Below are 17,000 nucleotides of genomic sequence, written 5' to 3' on the forward strand. Positions count from 1 at the left end.
ATCCCTTGGACCTTCTTATTGACGATGAAACACAGAAATTGCATCGGAATTAAATAGAAAAGGCACAATGCCGACTTAAGTACAGGAAGACTGACTCTTCTTACTGACTATGTTGGAACCATTCCGGTGACACTAGTTATAGATTCCGATGCTTCACTTCAGGTTTGCTGTATACCTTGGACCTTCTTATTGACGATGAAACATAGAAATTGCATCGGCATTAAATACAAAAGGCACGATGCCGACTTACGTACAAGAAGACTAACTCTTCCTACTGTCTATGTTTTCAACCATTCCTGTGACACTAGTTTGGGATTCCGATGCTTCACTTCAGGTTTACTGTATCCATCTGACCTTCTTGTTGACGATGAAACACAGAAATTGCATCGGAATTAAATACAAAAGGCACAATGCCGACTTAAGTACAAGTTAACTGACTCTTCCTACTGTCTATGTTTTGAACCATTCCTGTGACACTAGTTATAGATTCCGATGCTTCACTTCAGGTTCACTGTATCCCTCTGACCTAATTGCCGATGAAACACAGAAATTGCATCGGAATTAAATACAAGAGGCACAATTTTGACTTAAGGACAAGAAGACTGACTCTTCTTACTGACTATGTTTTGAACCATTCCTGTGACACTAGTTATAGATTCCGATGCTTCACTTTCGGTTTACCGTATCCCTCTGACCTTATTGACGATGAAACACAGAAATTGCATCGGAATTAAATACAAAAGCCACAATGCCGACTTAAGTACAAGAAGACTGACTCTTCGTACTGTCTATGTTTGGAACCATTCCTGTGACACTAGTTATAGATTCCGATACGTCACTTCAGGTTTGCTGTTTCCCTTGGACCTTCTTATTGACGATGAATCACAGAAATTGCATCGGAATTAAATAGAAATGGCACAATGCCGACTAAAGTACAAGAAGACTGACTCTTCTTACTGTCTATATTTTGAACCATTCCAGTGACACTAGTTACAGATTCCGGTGCTTCACTCCAGGTTTACTGTATCCCTTGGACCTACTTATTGACGATGAAACACAGAAATTGCATCGGAATTAAATACAAAAGGCACAATGCCGACTTAAGGACAAGAAGACTGACTCTTCTTACTGACTATGTTTTGAACCATTCCTGTGACACTAGTTATAGACTCCGATGCTTGACTTCATGTTTACTGTATCCCTCTGACCCTCTTATTGACGATGAAACACAGAAATTGGATTGGAATTAAATACAAAAGGCAGAATGCCGACTTAAGGACAAGAAGACTGACTCTTCTTACTGACTATGTTTTGAACCATTCCTGTGACACTAGTTATAGACTCCGATGCTTGACTTCATGTTTACTGTATCCCTCTGACCCTCTTATTGACGGTGAAACACAGAAATTGCATCGGAATTAAATACGAAAGGCACAATGCCGACTTAATAACAAGAAGACTGACTCTTCTTACTGACTATGATTTCAACCATTCCTGTGACACTAGTTATGGATTCCGATGCTTCACTTCAGGTTTACTTTATCCCTCTGACCTTCTTAGTGACGATGAAACACAGAAATTGCATCGGAATTAAATAGAAAAGGCACAATGCCGACTTAAGTACATGAAGACTGACTCTTCTTACTGTCTATGTTTTGAACCATTCCTGTGACACTAGTTATAGCTTCAGACGCTTCACTTCAGGTTTACTGTATCCATTGTACCATCTTATTGACGATGAAATACAGAAATTGCATCGGAATTACATACAAAAGGCACAATGCCGACTTAAGTACATGAAGACCGACTCTTCTTATTAACAATGATTTGAACCATTCCTGTGATACTAGTTATAGATTCCGATCCTTCACTTCAGGTTTACTGTATCCCTTGGACATTCTTATTGACGATGAAACACAGAAATTCCACCGGAATTAAATACAAAAGGCACAATGCCGTTTTAAGTACAAGAAGACTGACTCTTCTTACTGTCTATGTTTTGAACCATTCCTGTGACACTAGTTATAGATTCCGATGCTTCACTCCGGGTTTACTATATCCCTTGGACCTTCTTATTGGCGAAGAAACACAGAAATTGCATCGGAATTAAATACAAAAGGCACAATGCCGACTTAAGGACAAGAAGACTGACTCTTCTTACTGTATATATTTTTACCATTCCTGTGACACTAGTTATAGATTCCGATGCTCCACTTCAGGTTTACTGTATTCCTCTGACCTTCTTATTGACGGTGAAACACAGAAATTGCATCGGAATTAAATACGAATGGCACAATGCCGAATTAAGTACAAGAAGACGGTCTCTTCTTACTGACTATGTTTTGAACCATTCCTGTGACACTAATTATAGATTCCCATGCTTCACTTCAGGTTTACTGTCTCCCTCTGACCTTCTTATTGACGATGAAACACAGAAATTGCATCGGAATTAAGTAGAAAAGGCACAATGCCGACTTAAGTACAAGAAGACTGACTCTTCTTCCTGTCTATGTTTTGAACCAATCCTGTGACACTAGTTGTAGATTCCGATGCTTCACTAGAGGTTTACTGTATCCCTTGGACCTTCTTATTGACGATGAAACACAGAAATTGCATCGGAATTATATAGAAAATGCACAATGCGGACTTAAGTACAAGAAGAATGACTCTTCTTGCTGACTATGTTATTAACCATTCCTGTGACACTAGTTATAGATTCCGATACTTCACTTCAGGTTTACTGTGTACTTTGGACCTTCTTATTGGCCATGAAACACAGAAATTGCATCAGAATTAAATACAAAAGGCTCAATGCCGACTTACGTACAAGAAGACTGACTCTTCTTACTGTCTATGTTTTGAACCATTCCTGTGACACTAGTTTTGGATTCCGATGCTTAACTTCAGGTTTACTGTATCCCTCTGACCTTATTGCCGATGAAACACAGAAATTGCATCGGAATTAAATATAAAAGGCACAATGCCGACTTAAAGACAGAAAGACTGACTCTTACTACTGACTATGTTTTGAACCATTTCTGTGACACTAGTTATGGATTCCGATGCTTCTCTTCAGGTTTGCTGTATCCCTCTGACCATTTTATTGACGGTGAAACACAGAAATTGCATAGGAATTAAATACGAAAGGCAGAATGCAGACTTAAGTACAAGAAGACTGACACTTCGTACTGACTATGTTTTGAACCATTCCTGTGACACTAGTCATAGATTCCGATGCTTCGCTTAAGGTTTACTGTATACCTCTGACCTTCGTATTGACGATGAAACACAGATATTGCATCGGAATAAAATACAAAATGCACAATGCCGTCTTAAGTACAAACAGACTGACTCTTCTTACTGTCTATGTTTTGAACCAATCCTGTGACACTTGTTGAAGATTCCGATGCTTCACTTCAGGTTTACTGTATCCCCTGGACCTTCTTATTGACGATGAAACACAGATATGGCATCGGAATTAAATACAAACGGCACAATGCCGACTTAAGTACAAGAGCACTGACTCTTCCTACTGTCTATGTTTGAACCATTCCTGTGACTCTAGTTATAGATTCCGATGCTTCACTTCAGCTTTACTGTATCCCTTGTACTTTCTTATTGACGATGAAACACAGAAATTGCATCGGAATTAAATAAAAAAGGCACAATGCCGACTTAAGTACATGAAGACCGAATCTTCTTATTGACAATGATTTGAACCATTCCTGTGACACTAGTTATAGATTCCGATGCTTCACTTCAGGCTTACTGTATCCCTTGGACCTTCTTATTGACAATGAAACACAGAAATTGCATCGGAATTAAATACAAAAGGCACAATGCCGACTTAAGGACAAGAAGACTGACTCTTCTTACTGACTATGTTTTGAACCAATCCTGTGACACTAGTTGTAGTTTCCGATGCTTCACTTCAGGTTTACTATATCCCTCTGACCTTCTTATTGGAGATGAAACACAGAAATTGCATCGGAATTAAGTAGCAAAGGCACAATGCCGAATTAAGTACAAGAAGACTGACTCTTCTTACTGTCTATGTTTTGAACCAATCCTGTGACACTAGTTGTAGTTTCCGATGCTTCACTTCAGGTTTACTGTATCCCTTGGACCTTCTTATTGACGATGAAACACAGAAATTGCATCGGAATTAAATAGAAAATGCACAATGCCGACTTAACTACAAGAAGACTGACTCTTCTTGCTGACTATGTTATGAACCATTCCTGTGACACTAGTTATAGATTCCGATGCTTCACTTCAGCTTTACTGTATACTTTGGACCTTCATACAGACGATGAAACACAGAAATTGCATCGGAAATTAATACAAAATGCACTATGCCGTCTTACGTACAAGAAGACTGACTCTTCTTACTGTCTATGTTTTGAACCATTCCTGTGACACTAGTTTTAATTTCCGATGCTTCACTCCAGGTTTACTTTATCCCTTGGACCTTCTTATTGACGATGAAACACAGAAATTGCATCGGAATTAAATAGAAAAGGCACAATGCCGACTTAAGTACAGGAAGACTGACTCTTCTTACTGACTATGTTGGAACCATTCCTGTGACACTAGTTATAGATTCCGATGCTTCACTTCAGGTTTGCTGTATACCTTGGACCTTCTTATTGACGATGAAACATAGAAATTGCATCGGCATTAAATACAAAAGGCACGATGCCGACTTACGTACAAGAAGACTAACTCTTCCTACTGTCTATGTTTTCAATCATTCCTGTGACACTAGTTTGGGATTCCGATGCTTCACTTCAGGTTTACTGTATCCATCTGACCTTCTTGTTGACGATGAAACACAGAAATTGCATCGGAATTAAATACAAAAGGCACAATGCCGACTTAAGTACAAGTTAACTGACTCTTCCTACTGTCTATGTTATGAACCATTCCTGTGACACTAGTTATAGATTCCGATGCTTCACTTCAGGTTCACTGTATCCCTCTGACCTAATTGCCGATGAAACACAGAAATTGCATCGGAATTAAATACAAGAGGCACAATTTTGACTTAAGGACAAGAAGACTGACTCTTCTTACTGACTATGTTTTGAACCATTCCTGTGACACTAGTTATAGATTCCGATGCTTCACTTTCGGTTTACCGTATCCCTCTGACCTTCTTATTGACGATGAAACACAGAAATTGCATCGGAATTAAATACAAAAGCCACAATGCCGACTTAAGTACAAGAAGACTGACTCTTCGTACTGTCTATGTTTGGAACCATTCCTGTGACACTAGTTATAGATTCCGATACGTCACTTCAGGTTTGCTGTTTCCCTTGGACCTTCTTATTGACGATGAATCACAGAAATTGCATCGGAATTAAATAGAAATGGCACAATGCCGACTAAAGTACAAGAAGACTGACTCTTCTTACTGTCTATATTTTGAACCATTCCAGTGACACTAGTTACAGATTCCGGTGCTTCACTCCTGGTTTACTGTATCCCTTGGACCTACTTATTGACGATGAAACACAGAAATTGCATCGGAATTAAATACAAAAGGCACAATGCCGACTTAAGGACAAGAAGACTGACTCTTCTTACTGACTATGTTTTGAACCATTCCTGTGACACTAGTTATAGACTCCGATGCTTGACTTCATGTTTACTGTATCCCTCTGACCCTCTTATTGACGATGAAACACAGAAATTGGATTGGAATTAAATACAAAAGGCACAATGCCGACTTAAGGACAAGAAGACTGACTCTTCTTACTGACTATGTTTTGAACCATTCCTGTGACACTAGTTATAGACTCCGATGCTTGACTTCATGTTTACTGTATCCCTCTGACCCTCTTATTGACGGTGAAACACAGAAATTGCATCGGAATTAAATACGAAAGGCACAATGCCGACTTAATAACAAGAAGACTGACTCTTCTTACTGACTATGATTTCAACCATTCCTGTGACACTAGTTATGGATTCCGATGCTTCACTTCAGGTTTACTTTATCCCTCTGACCTTCTTAGTGACGATGAAACACAGAAATTGCATCGGAATTAAATAGAAAAGGCACAATGCCGACTTAAGTACATGAAGACTGACTCTTCTTACTGTCTATGTTTTGAACCATTCCTGTGACACTAGTTATAGCTTCAGACGCTTCACTTCAGGTTTACTGTATCCCTTGTACCATCTTATTGACGATGAAATACAGAAATTGCATCGGAATTAGATACAAAAGGCACAATGCCGACTTAAGTACATGAAGACCGACTCTTCTTATTAACAATGATTTGAACTATTCCTGTGATACTAGTTATAGATTCCGATCCTTCACCTCAGGTTTACTGTATCCCTTGGACATTCTTATTGACGATGAAACACAAAAATTCCACCGGAATTAAATACAAAAGGCACAATGCCGTTTTAAGTACAAGAAGACTGACTCTTCTTACTGTCTATGTTTTGAACCATTCCTGTGACACTAGTTATAGATTCCGATGCTTCACTCCGGGTTTACTATATCCCTTGGACCTTCTTATTGGCGAAGAAACACAGAAATTGCATCGGAATTAAATACAAAAGGCACAATGCCGACTTAAGGACAAGAAGACTGACTCTTCTTACTGTATATTTTTTTACCATTCCTGTGACACTAGTTATAGATTCCGATGCTCCACTTCAGGTTTACTGTATTCCTCTGACCTTCTTATTGACGGTGAAACACAGAAATTGCATCGGAATTAAATACGAATGGCACAATGCCGAATTAAGTACAAGAAGACGGTCTCTTCTTACTGACTATGTTTTGAACCATTCCTGTGACACTAATTATAGATTCCCATGCTTCACTTCAGGTTTACTGTCTCCCTCTGACCTTCTTATTGACGATGAAACACAGAAATTGCATCGGAATTAAGTAGAAAAGGCACAATGCCGACTTAAGTACAAGAAGACTGACTCTTCTTCCTGTCTATGTTTTGAACCAATCCTGTGACACTAGTTGTAGATTCCGATGCTTCACTAGAGGTTTACTGTATCCCTTGGACCTTCTTATTGACGATGAAACACAGAAATTGCATCGGAATTAAATAGAAAATGCACAATGCGGACTTAAGTACAAGAAGAATGACTCTTCTTGCTGACTATGTTATTAACCATTCCTGTGACACTAGTTATAGATTCCGATACTTCACTTCAGGTTTACTGTGTACTTTGGACCTTCTTATTGGCCATGAAACACAGAAATTGCATCAGAATTAAATACAAAAGGCACAATGCCGACTTACGTACAAGAAGACTGACTCTTCTTACTGTCTATGTTTTGAACCATTCCTGTGACACTAGTTTTGGATTCCGATGCTTAACTTCAGGTTTACTGTATCCCTCTGACCTTATTGCCGATGAAACACAGAAATTGCATCGGAATTAAATATAAAAGGCACAATGCCGACTTAAAGACAGAAAGACTGACTCTTACTACTGACTATGTTTTGAACCATTTCTGTGACACTAGTTATGGATTCCGATGCTTCTCTTCAGGTTTGCTGTATCCCTCTGACCTTTTTATTGACGGTGAAACACAGAAATTGCATAGGAATTAAATACGAAAGGCAGAATGCAGACTTAAGTACAAGAAGACTGACACTTCGTACTGACTATGTTTTGAACCATTCCTGTGACACTAGTCATTGATTCCGATGCTTCGCTTAAGGTTTACTGTATACCTCTGACCTTCGTATTGACGATGAAACACAGATATTGCATCGGAATAAAATACAAAATGCACAATGCCGTCTTAAGTACAAACAGACTGACTCTTCTTACTGTCTATGTTTTGAACCAATCCTGTGACACTAGTTGAAGATTCCGATGCTTCACTTCAGGTTTACTGTATCCCCTGGACCTTCTTATTGACGATGAAACACAGATATTGCATCGGAATTAAATACAAACGGCACAATGCCGACTTAAGTACAAGAGCACTGACTCTTCCTACTGTCTATGTTTGAACCATTCCTGTGACTCTAGTTATAGATTCCGATGCTTCACTTCAGCTTTACTGTATCCCTTGTACTTTCTTATTGACGATGAAACACAGAAATTGCATCGGAATTAAATAAAAAAGGCACAATGCCGACTTAAGTACATGAAGACCGAATCTTCTTATTGACAATGATTTGAACCATTCCTGTGACACTAGTTATAGATTCCGATGCTTCACTTCAGGCTTACTGTATCCCTTGGACCTTCTTATTGACAATGAAACACAGAAATTGCATCGGAATTAAATACAAAAGGCACAATGCCGACTTAAGGACAAGAAGACTGACTCTTCTTACTGACTATGTTTTGAACCAATCCTGTGACACTAGTTGTAGTTTCCGATGCTTCACTTCAGGTTTACTATATCCCTCTGACCTTCTTATTGGAGATGAAACACAGAAATTGCATCGGAATTAAGTAGCAAAGGCACAATGCCGAATTAAGTACAAGAAGACTGACTCTTCTTACTGTCTATGTTTTGAACCAATCCTGTGACACTAGTTGTAGTTTCCGATGCTTCACTTCAGGTTTACTGTATCCCTTGGACCTTCTTATTGACGATGAAACACAGAAATTGCATCGGAATTAAATAGAAAATGCACAATGCCGACTTAACTACAAGAAGACTGACTCTTCTTGCTGACTATGTTATGAACCATTCCTGTGACACTAGTTATAGATTCCGATGCTTCACTTCAGCTTTACTGTATACTTTGGACCTTCATACAGACGATGAAACACAGAAATTGCATCGGAAATTAATACAAAATGCACTATGCCGACTTACGTACAAGAAGACTGACTCTTCTTACTGTCTATGTTTTGAACCATTCCTGTGACACTAGTTTTAATTTCCGATGCTTCACTCCAGGTTTACTTTATCCCTTGGACCTTCTTATTGACGATGAAACACAGAAATTGCATCGGAATTAAATAGAAAAGGCACAATGCCGACTTAAGTACAGGAAGACTGACTCTTCTTACTGACTATGTTGGAACCATTCCTGTGACACTAGTTATAGATTCCGATGCTTCACTTCAGGTTTGCTGTATACCTTGGACCTTCTTATTGACGATGAAACATAGAAATTGCATCGGCATTAAATACAAAAGGCACGATGCCGACTTACGTACAAGAAGACTAACTCTTCCTACTGTCTATGTTTTCAATCATTCCTGTGACACTAGTTTGGGATTCCGATGCTTCACTTCAGGTTTACTGTATCCATCTGACCTTCTTGTTGACGATGAAACACAGAAATTGCATCGGAATTAAATACAAAAGGCACAATGCCGACTTAAGTACAAGTTAACTGACTCTTCCTACTGTCTATGTTATGAACCATTCCTGTGACACTAGTTATAGATTCCGATGCTTCACTTCAGGTTTACTGTATCCCTCTGACCTAATTGCCGATGAAACACAGAAATTGCATCGGAATTAAATACAAGAGGCACAATTTTGACTTAAGGACAAGAAGACTGACTCTTCTTACTGACTATGCTTTGAACCATTCCTGTGACACTAGTTATAGATTCCGATGCTTCACTTTCGGTTTACCGTATCCCTCTGACCTTCTTATTGACGATGAAACACAGAAATTGCATCGGAATTAAATACAAAAGCCACAATGCCGACTTAAGTACAAGAAGTCTGACTCTTCGTACTGTCTATGTTTGGAACCATTCATGTGACACTAGTTATAGATTCCGATACGTCACTTCAGGTTTGCTGTTTCCCTTGGACTTCTTATTGACGATGAATCACAGAAATTGCATCGGAATTAAATAGAAATGGCACAATGCCGACTAAAGTACAAGAAGACTGACTCTTCTTACTGTCTATATTTTGAACCATTCCAGTGACACTAGTTACAGATTCCGGTGCTTCACTCCAGGTTTACTGTATCCCTTGGACCTACTTATTGACGATGAAACACAGAAATTGCATCGGAATTAAATACAAAAGGCACAATGCCGACTTAAGGACAAGAAGACTGACTCTTCTTACTGACTATGTTTTGAACCATTCCTGTGACACTAGTTATAGACTCCGATGCTTGACTTCATGTTTACTGTATCCCTCTGACCCTCTTATTGACGATGAAACACAGAAATTGGATTGGAATTAAATACAAAAGGCACAATGCCGCCTTAAGGACAAGAAGACTGACTCTTCTTACTGACTATGTTTTGAACCATTCCTGTGACACTAGTTATAGACTCCGATGCTTGACTTCATGTTTACTGTATCCCTCTGACCCTCTTATTGACGGTGAAACACAGAAATTGCATCGGAATTAAATACGAAAGGCACAATGCCGACTTAATAACAAGAAGACTGACTCTTCTTACTGACTATGATTTCAACCATTCCTGTGACACTAGTTATGGATTCCGATGCTTCACTTCAGGTTTACTTTATCCCTCTGACCTTCTTAGTGACGATGAAACACAGAAATTGCATCGGAATTAAATAGAAAAGGCACAATGCCGACTTAAGTACATGAAGACTGACTCTTCTTACTGTCTATGTTTTGAACCATTCCTGTGACACTAGTTATAGCTTCAGACGCTTCACTTCAGGTTTACTGTATCCCTTGTACCATCTTATTGACGATGAAATACAGAAATTGCATCGGAATTACATACAAAAGGCACAATGCCGACTTAAGTACATGAAGACCGACTCTTCTTATTAACAATGATTTGAACCATTCCTGTGATACTAGTTATAGATTCCGATCCTTCACTTCAGGTTTACTGTATCCCTTGGACATTCTTATTGACGATGAAACACAGAAATTCCACCGGAATTAAATACAAAAGGCACAATGCCGTTTTAAGTACAAGACGACTGACTCTTCTTACTGTCTATGTTTTGAACCATTCCTGTGACACTAGTTATAGATTCCGATGCTTCACTCCGGGTTTACTATATCCCTTGGACCTTCTTATTGGCGATGAAACACAGAAATTGCATCGGAATTAAATACAAAAGGCACAATGCCGACTTAAGGACAAGAAGACTGACTCTTCTTACTGTATATTTTTTTACCATTCCTGTGACACTAGTTATAGATTCCGATGCTCCACGTCAGGTTTACTGTATTCCTCTGACCTTCTTATTGACGGTGAAACACAGAAATTGCATCGGAATTAAATACGAATGGCACAATGCCGAATTAAGTACAAGTAGACGGTCTCTTCTTACTGACTATGTTTTGAACCATTCCTGTGACACTAATTATAGATTCCCATGCTTCACTTCAGGTTTACTGTCTCCCTCTGACCTTCTTATTGACGATGAAACACAGAAATTGCATCGGAATTAAGTAGAAAAGGCACAATGCCGACTTAAGTACAAGAAGACTGACTCTTCTTCCTGTCTATGTTTTGAACCATTCCTGTGACACTAGTTGTAGATTCCGATGCTTCACTTGAGGTTTACTGTATCCCTTGGACCTTCTTATTGACGATGAAACACAGAAATTGCATCGGAAATAAATAGAAAATGCACAATGCGGACTTAAGTACAAGAAGAATGACTCTTCTTGCTGACTATGTTATTAACCATTCCTGTGACACTAGTTATAGATTCCGATGCTTCACTTCAGGTTTACTGTGTACTTTGGACCTTCTTATTGGCCATGAAACACAGAAATTGCATCAGAATTAAATATAAAAGGCACAATGCCGGCTTAAAGACAGAAAGACTGACTCTTACTACTGACTATGTTTTGAACCATTTCTGTGACACTAGTTATAGATTCCGATGCTTCTCTTCAGGTTTGCTGTATCCCTCTGACCTTTTTATTGACGGTGAAACACAGAAATTGCATCGGAATTAAATACGAAAGGCAGAATGCAGACTTAAGTACAAGAAGACTGACACTTCGTACTGACTATGTTTTGAACCATTCCTGTGACACTAGTTATAGATTCCGATGCTTCGCTTTAGGTTTACTGTATACCTCTGACCTTCGTATTGACGATGAAACACAGATATTGCATCGGAATAAAATACAAAATGCACAATGCCGTCTTAAGTACAAACAGACTGACTCTTCTTACTGTCTATGTTTTGAACCAATCCTGTGACACTAGTTGAAGATTCCGATGCTTCACTTCAGGTTTACTGTATCCCTTGGACCTTCTTATTGACGATGAAACACAGATATTGCATCGGAATTAAATACAAACGGCACAATGCCGACTTAAGTACAAGAGCACTGACTCTTCCTACTGTCTATGTTTGAACCATTCCTGTGACTCTAGTTATAGATTCCGATGCTTCACTTCAGCTTTACTGTATCCCTTGTACTTTCTTATTGACGATGAAACACAGAAATTGCATCGGAATTAAATAAAAAAGGCACAATGCCGACTTAAGTACATGAAGACCGAATCTACTTATTGACAATGATTTGACCCATTCCTGTGACACTAGTTATAGATTCCGATGCTTCACTTCAGGCTTACTGTATCCCTTGGACCTTCTTATTGACAATGAAACACAGAAATTGCATCGGAATTAAATACAAAAGGCACAATGCCGACTTAAGTGCAAGAAGACTGACTCTTCTTACCGTCTATGTTTTGAACGATTCCATTGACACTAGTTACAAATTCGGATGCTTCACCTCAGGGTTACTGTATCCCTTGGACCTTCTTATTCACGATGAAACACAGAAATTGCATCGGAATTAAATAGAAAATGCACAATGCCGACTTAACTACAAGAAGACTGACTCTTCTTGCTGACTATGTTATGAACCATTCCTGTGACACTAGTTATTGATTCCGATGCTTCACTTCAGGTTTACTGTATCCCTCTGACCTTCTTATTGACGATGAAACACAGAAATTGCTTCGGAATTAAATACAAAAGGCACAATGCCGACTTACGTACAAGAAGACTGACTCTTCTTACTGTCTATGTTTTGAACCATTCCTGTGACACTAGTTTTGGATTCCGATGCTTCACTGCAGGTTTACTGTATAACTTGGACCTTCTTATTGACGATGAAACACAAAAATTGCATCGGAATTAAATAGAAATGGCACAATGCCGACTTAAGTACAAGAAGACTGACTCTTCTTACTGACTATGTTTGAACCATTCCTGTGACACTAGTTATAGGTTCCGATGCTTCACTTCAGGTTTGCTGTATACCTTGGACCTTCTTATTGACGATGAAACATAGAAATTGCATCGGCATTAAATACAAAAGGCACGATGCCGACTTACGTACAAGAAGACTAACTCTTCCTACTGTCTATGTTTTGAACCATTCCTGTGACACTAGTTTTGGATTCCGATGCTTCACTTCAGGTTTACTGTATCCATCTGACCTTCTTGGTGACTGTGAAACACAGAAATTGCATCGGAATTAAATACGAAAGGCAGAATGCCGACTTAAGTTCAAGAGCACTGACTCTTCCTACTGACTATGTTTGAACCATTACTGTGACTCTAGTTATAGATTCCGATGCTTCTCTTCAGGTTTACTGTATACCTCTGACCTTCGTATTGACGATGAAACACAGAAATTGCAACGGAATAAAATACAAAATGCACAATGCCGACTTAAGTACAATCAGACTGACTCTTCTTACTGTCTATGTTTTGAACCAATCCTGTGGCACCAGTTGTAGATTCCAATGCTTCACTTCAGGTTTACTGTATCCCTTGTACCTTCTTATTGACGATGAATTACAGAAATTGCATAGGAATTAAATAAAAAAGGCACAATGCCGACTTAAGTACATGAAGACCGACTCTTCTTATTGACAATGATTTGAACCATTCCTGTGACAGTAGTTATGGATTCCGATGCTTCACTTCAGGTTTACTGTATCCCTTGGACCTTCTTATTGACGATGAATCACAGAAATTGCATCGGAATTAAATACAAAAGGCACAATGCCGACTTAAGTGCAAGAAGACTGGCTCTTCTTACCGTCTTTGTTTTGAACGATTCCATTGACACTAGTTATAGATTCCGATGCTTCACTTCAGGTTTACTATATCCCGTGGACCTTCTTATTGACGATGAAACACAGAAATTGCATCGGAATTAAATAGAAAAGGCACAATGCCGAATTAAGTACAAGAAGACTGACTCTTCTTACTGTCTATTTTTTGAACCAATCCTGTGACACTAGTTGTAGATTCCGATGCTTCACTTCAGGTTTACTGTATCCCTTGGACCTTCTTATTCACGATGAAACACAGAAATTGCATCGGAATTAAGTAGAAAATGCACAATGCCGACTTAACTACAAGAAGACTGACTCTTCTTGCTGACTATGTTATGAACCATTCCTGTGACACTAGTAATAGATTCCGATGCTTCACTTCAGGTTTACTGTATACTTTGGACCTTCTTACAGACGATGAAACACAGAAATTGCATCGGAATTAAATACAAAAGGCACAATGCCGACTTACGTACAAGAAGACTGACTCTTCTTACTGTCTATGTTTTGAACCATTCCTGTGACACTAGTTTTGGTTTCCGATGCTTCACTCCAGGTTTACTGTATCCCTTGGACCTTCTTATTGTCGATGAAACACAGAAATTGCATCGGAATTAAATAGAAATGGCACAATGCCGACTTAAGTACAAGAAGACTGACTCTTCCTACTGACTATGTTTGAACCATTCCTGTGATATTAGTTATAGATTCCGATGCTTCACTTCAGGTTTGCTGTATACCTTAAACCTTCTTATTGACGATGAAACATAGAAATTGCATCGGCATTAAATACAAAAGGCACGATGCCGACTTACGTACAAGAAGACTAACTCTTCCTACTGTCTATGTTTTGAACCATTCCTGTGACACTAGTTTTGGATTCCGATGCTTCACTTCAGGTTTACTGTATCCATCTGACCATCTTGTTGACGATGAAACACAGAAATTGAATCGGAATTAAATACAAAAGTCACAATGCCGACTTAAGGACAGAAAGACTGACTCTTCCTACTGACTATGTTTTGAACCATTTCTGTGACACTTGTTATAGATTCCGATGTTTCTCTTCAGGTTTACTGTATCCCTCTGACCTTCTTATTGACGATGAAATACAGGAATTGAATCGGAATTAAATACAAAAGCCACAATGGCGACTTAAGTACAAGAAAACTGACTCTTCGTACTGTCTATGTTTTGAACCATTCCTGTGACAGAAGTTATAGATTCCGATGCTTCACTTCAGGTTTACCGTTTCCCTTGGACCTTCTTATTGACGATGAAACACAGAAATTGCGTCGGAATTAAATACAAAAGGGGCAATGCCGACTTAAGTACAAGAAGACTGACTCTTCTTACTGTCTATGTTTTGAACCATTACTGTGACTCTAGTTATAGATTCCGATGCTTCACTCCAGGTTTACTGTATCCCTCTGACCGTCTTATTGACGACGAAACACAGAAATTGCATCGGAATTAAATACACAAGGCACAATGCCGACTTAAGTACAAGAAGACTGACTTTTCTTAATGTCTATGTTTGAGCCATTACTGTGACACTAGTTACGATTCCGATGCTTCTCTTCAGGTTTACTGTATCCCTCTGACCTTTTAATTGACGGTGAAACACAGAAATTGCATCGGAATTAAATACGAAAGGCACAATGCCGACTTAAGTACATGAAGACTGACTCTTGTTACTGACTATGTTTTGATCCATTCCTGTGACACTAGCTATAGATTCCGATGCCTCACTTCAGGTTTAGTGTATCCGTCTGACTTTCTTATTGACGATGAAACACAGAAATGGCTTCGGAATTAAATACAAAAGGCACAATGCCGACTTAAGTGCAAGAAGACTGACTCTTCTTACCGTCTATGTTTTGAACGATTCCATTGACACTAGTTATAGATTCCGATGCTTCAGTCCAGGTTTACTGTAACATTTGGACCTTGTTATTGACGATGAAACACAGAAATTGCATCGGAATTAAATACAAAAGGCACAATGCCGACTTAAGGACAGAAAGACTGACTCTTCCTACTGACTATGTTTTGAACCATTTCTGTGACTCTAGTTATAGATTCCGATGCTTCTCTTCAGGTTTACTGTATCCCTCTGACCTTCTTATTGACGATGAAACACAGGAATTGCATCGGAATTAAATACAAAAGCCACAATGCCGACTTAAGTACAAGAAAACTGACTCTTCGTACTGTCTATGTTTTGAACCATTCCTGTGACAGAAGTTATAGATTCCGATGCTTCACTTCAGGTTTACTGTTTCCCTTGGACCTTCTTACTGACGATGAAACACAGAAATGGCTTCGGAATTAAATACAAAAGGCACAATGCCGACTTAAGTACAAACAGACTGACTCTTCTTACTGTCTATGTTTTGAACCAATCCTGTGACACTAGTTGTAGATTCAGATGCTTCACTTCAGGTTTACTGTATCCCTCTGACCGTCTTATTGACGAGGAAACACAGAAATTGCATCGGAATTAAATACAAAAGGCACAATGCCGACTTAAGTACAAGAAGACTGACTCTTCTTACTGTCTATGTTTTCAACCATTACTGTGACTCCAGTTATAGATTCCGATGCTTCACTCCAGGTTTGCTGTATACCTTGGACCTTCTTATTGACGATGAAACATAGAAATTGCATCGGCATTAAATTCAAAAGGCACGATGCCGACTTACGTACAAGAAGACTAACTCTTCCTACTGTCTATGTTTTGAACCATTCCTGTGACACTAGTTTTGGATTCCGATGCTTCACTTCAGGTTTACTGTATCCATCTGACCTTCTTGTTGACGATGAAACACAGAAATTGCATCGGAATTAAATATAAAAGGCACAATGCCGACTTAAGTACAAGAAAACTGACTCTTCCTACTGTCTATGTTTTGAACCATTCCTGTGACACTAGTTATAGATTCCGATGCTTCACTTCAGCTTTACTATATCCC

This window comes from Schistocerca serialis, chromosome 8, assembly GCF_023864345.2.
Source record: "Schistocerca serialis cubense isolate TAMUIC-IGC-003099 chromosome 8, iqSchSeri2.2, whole genome shotgun sequence".
Lineage (NCBI taxonomy): Eukaryota > Metazoa > Arthropoda > Insecta > Orthoptera > Acrididae > Schistocerca > Schistocerca serialis.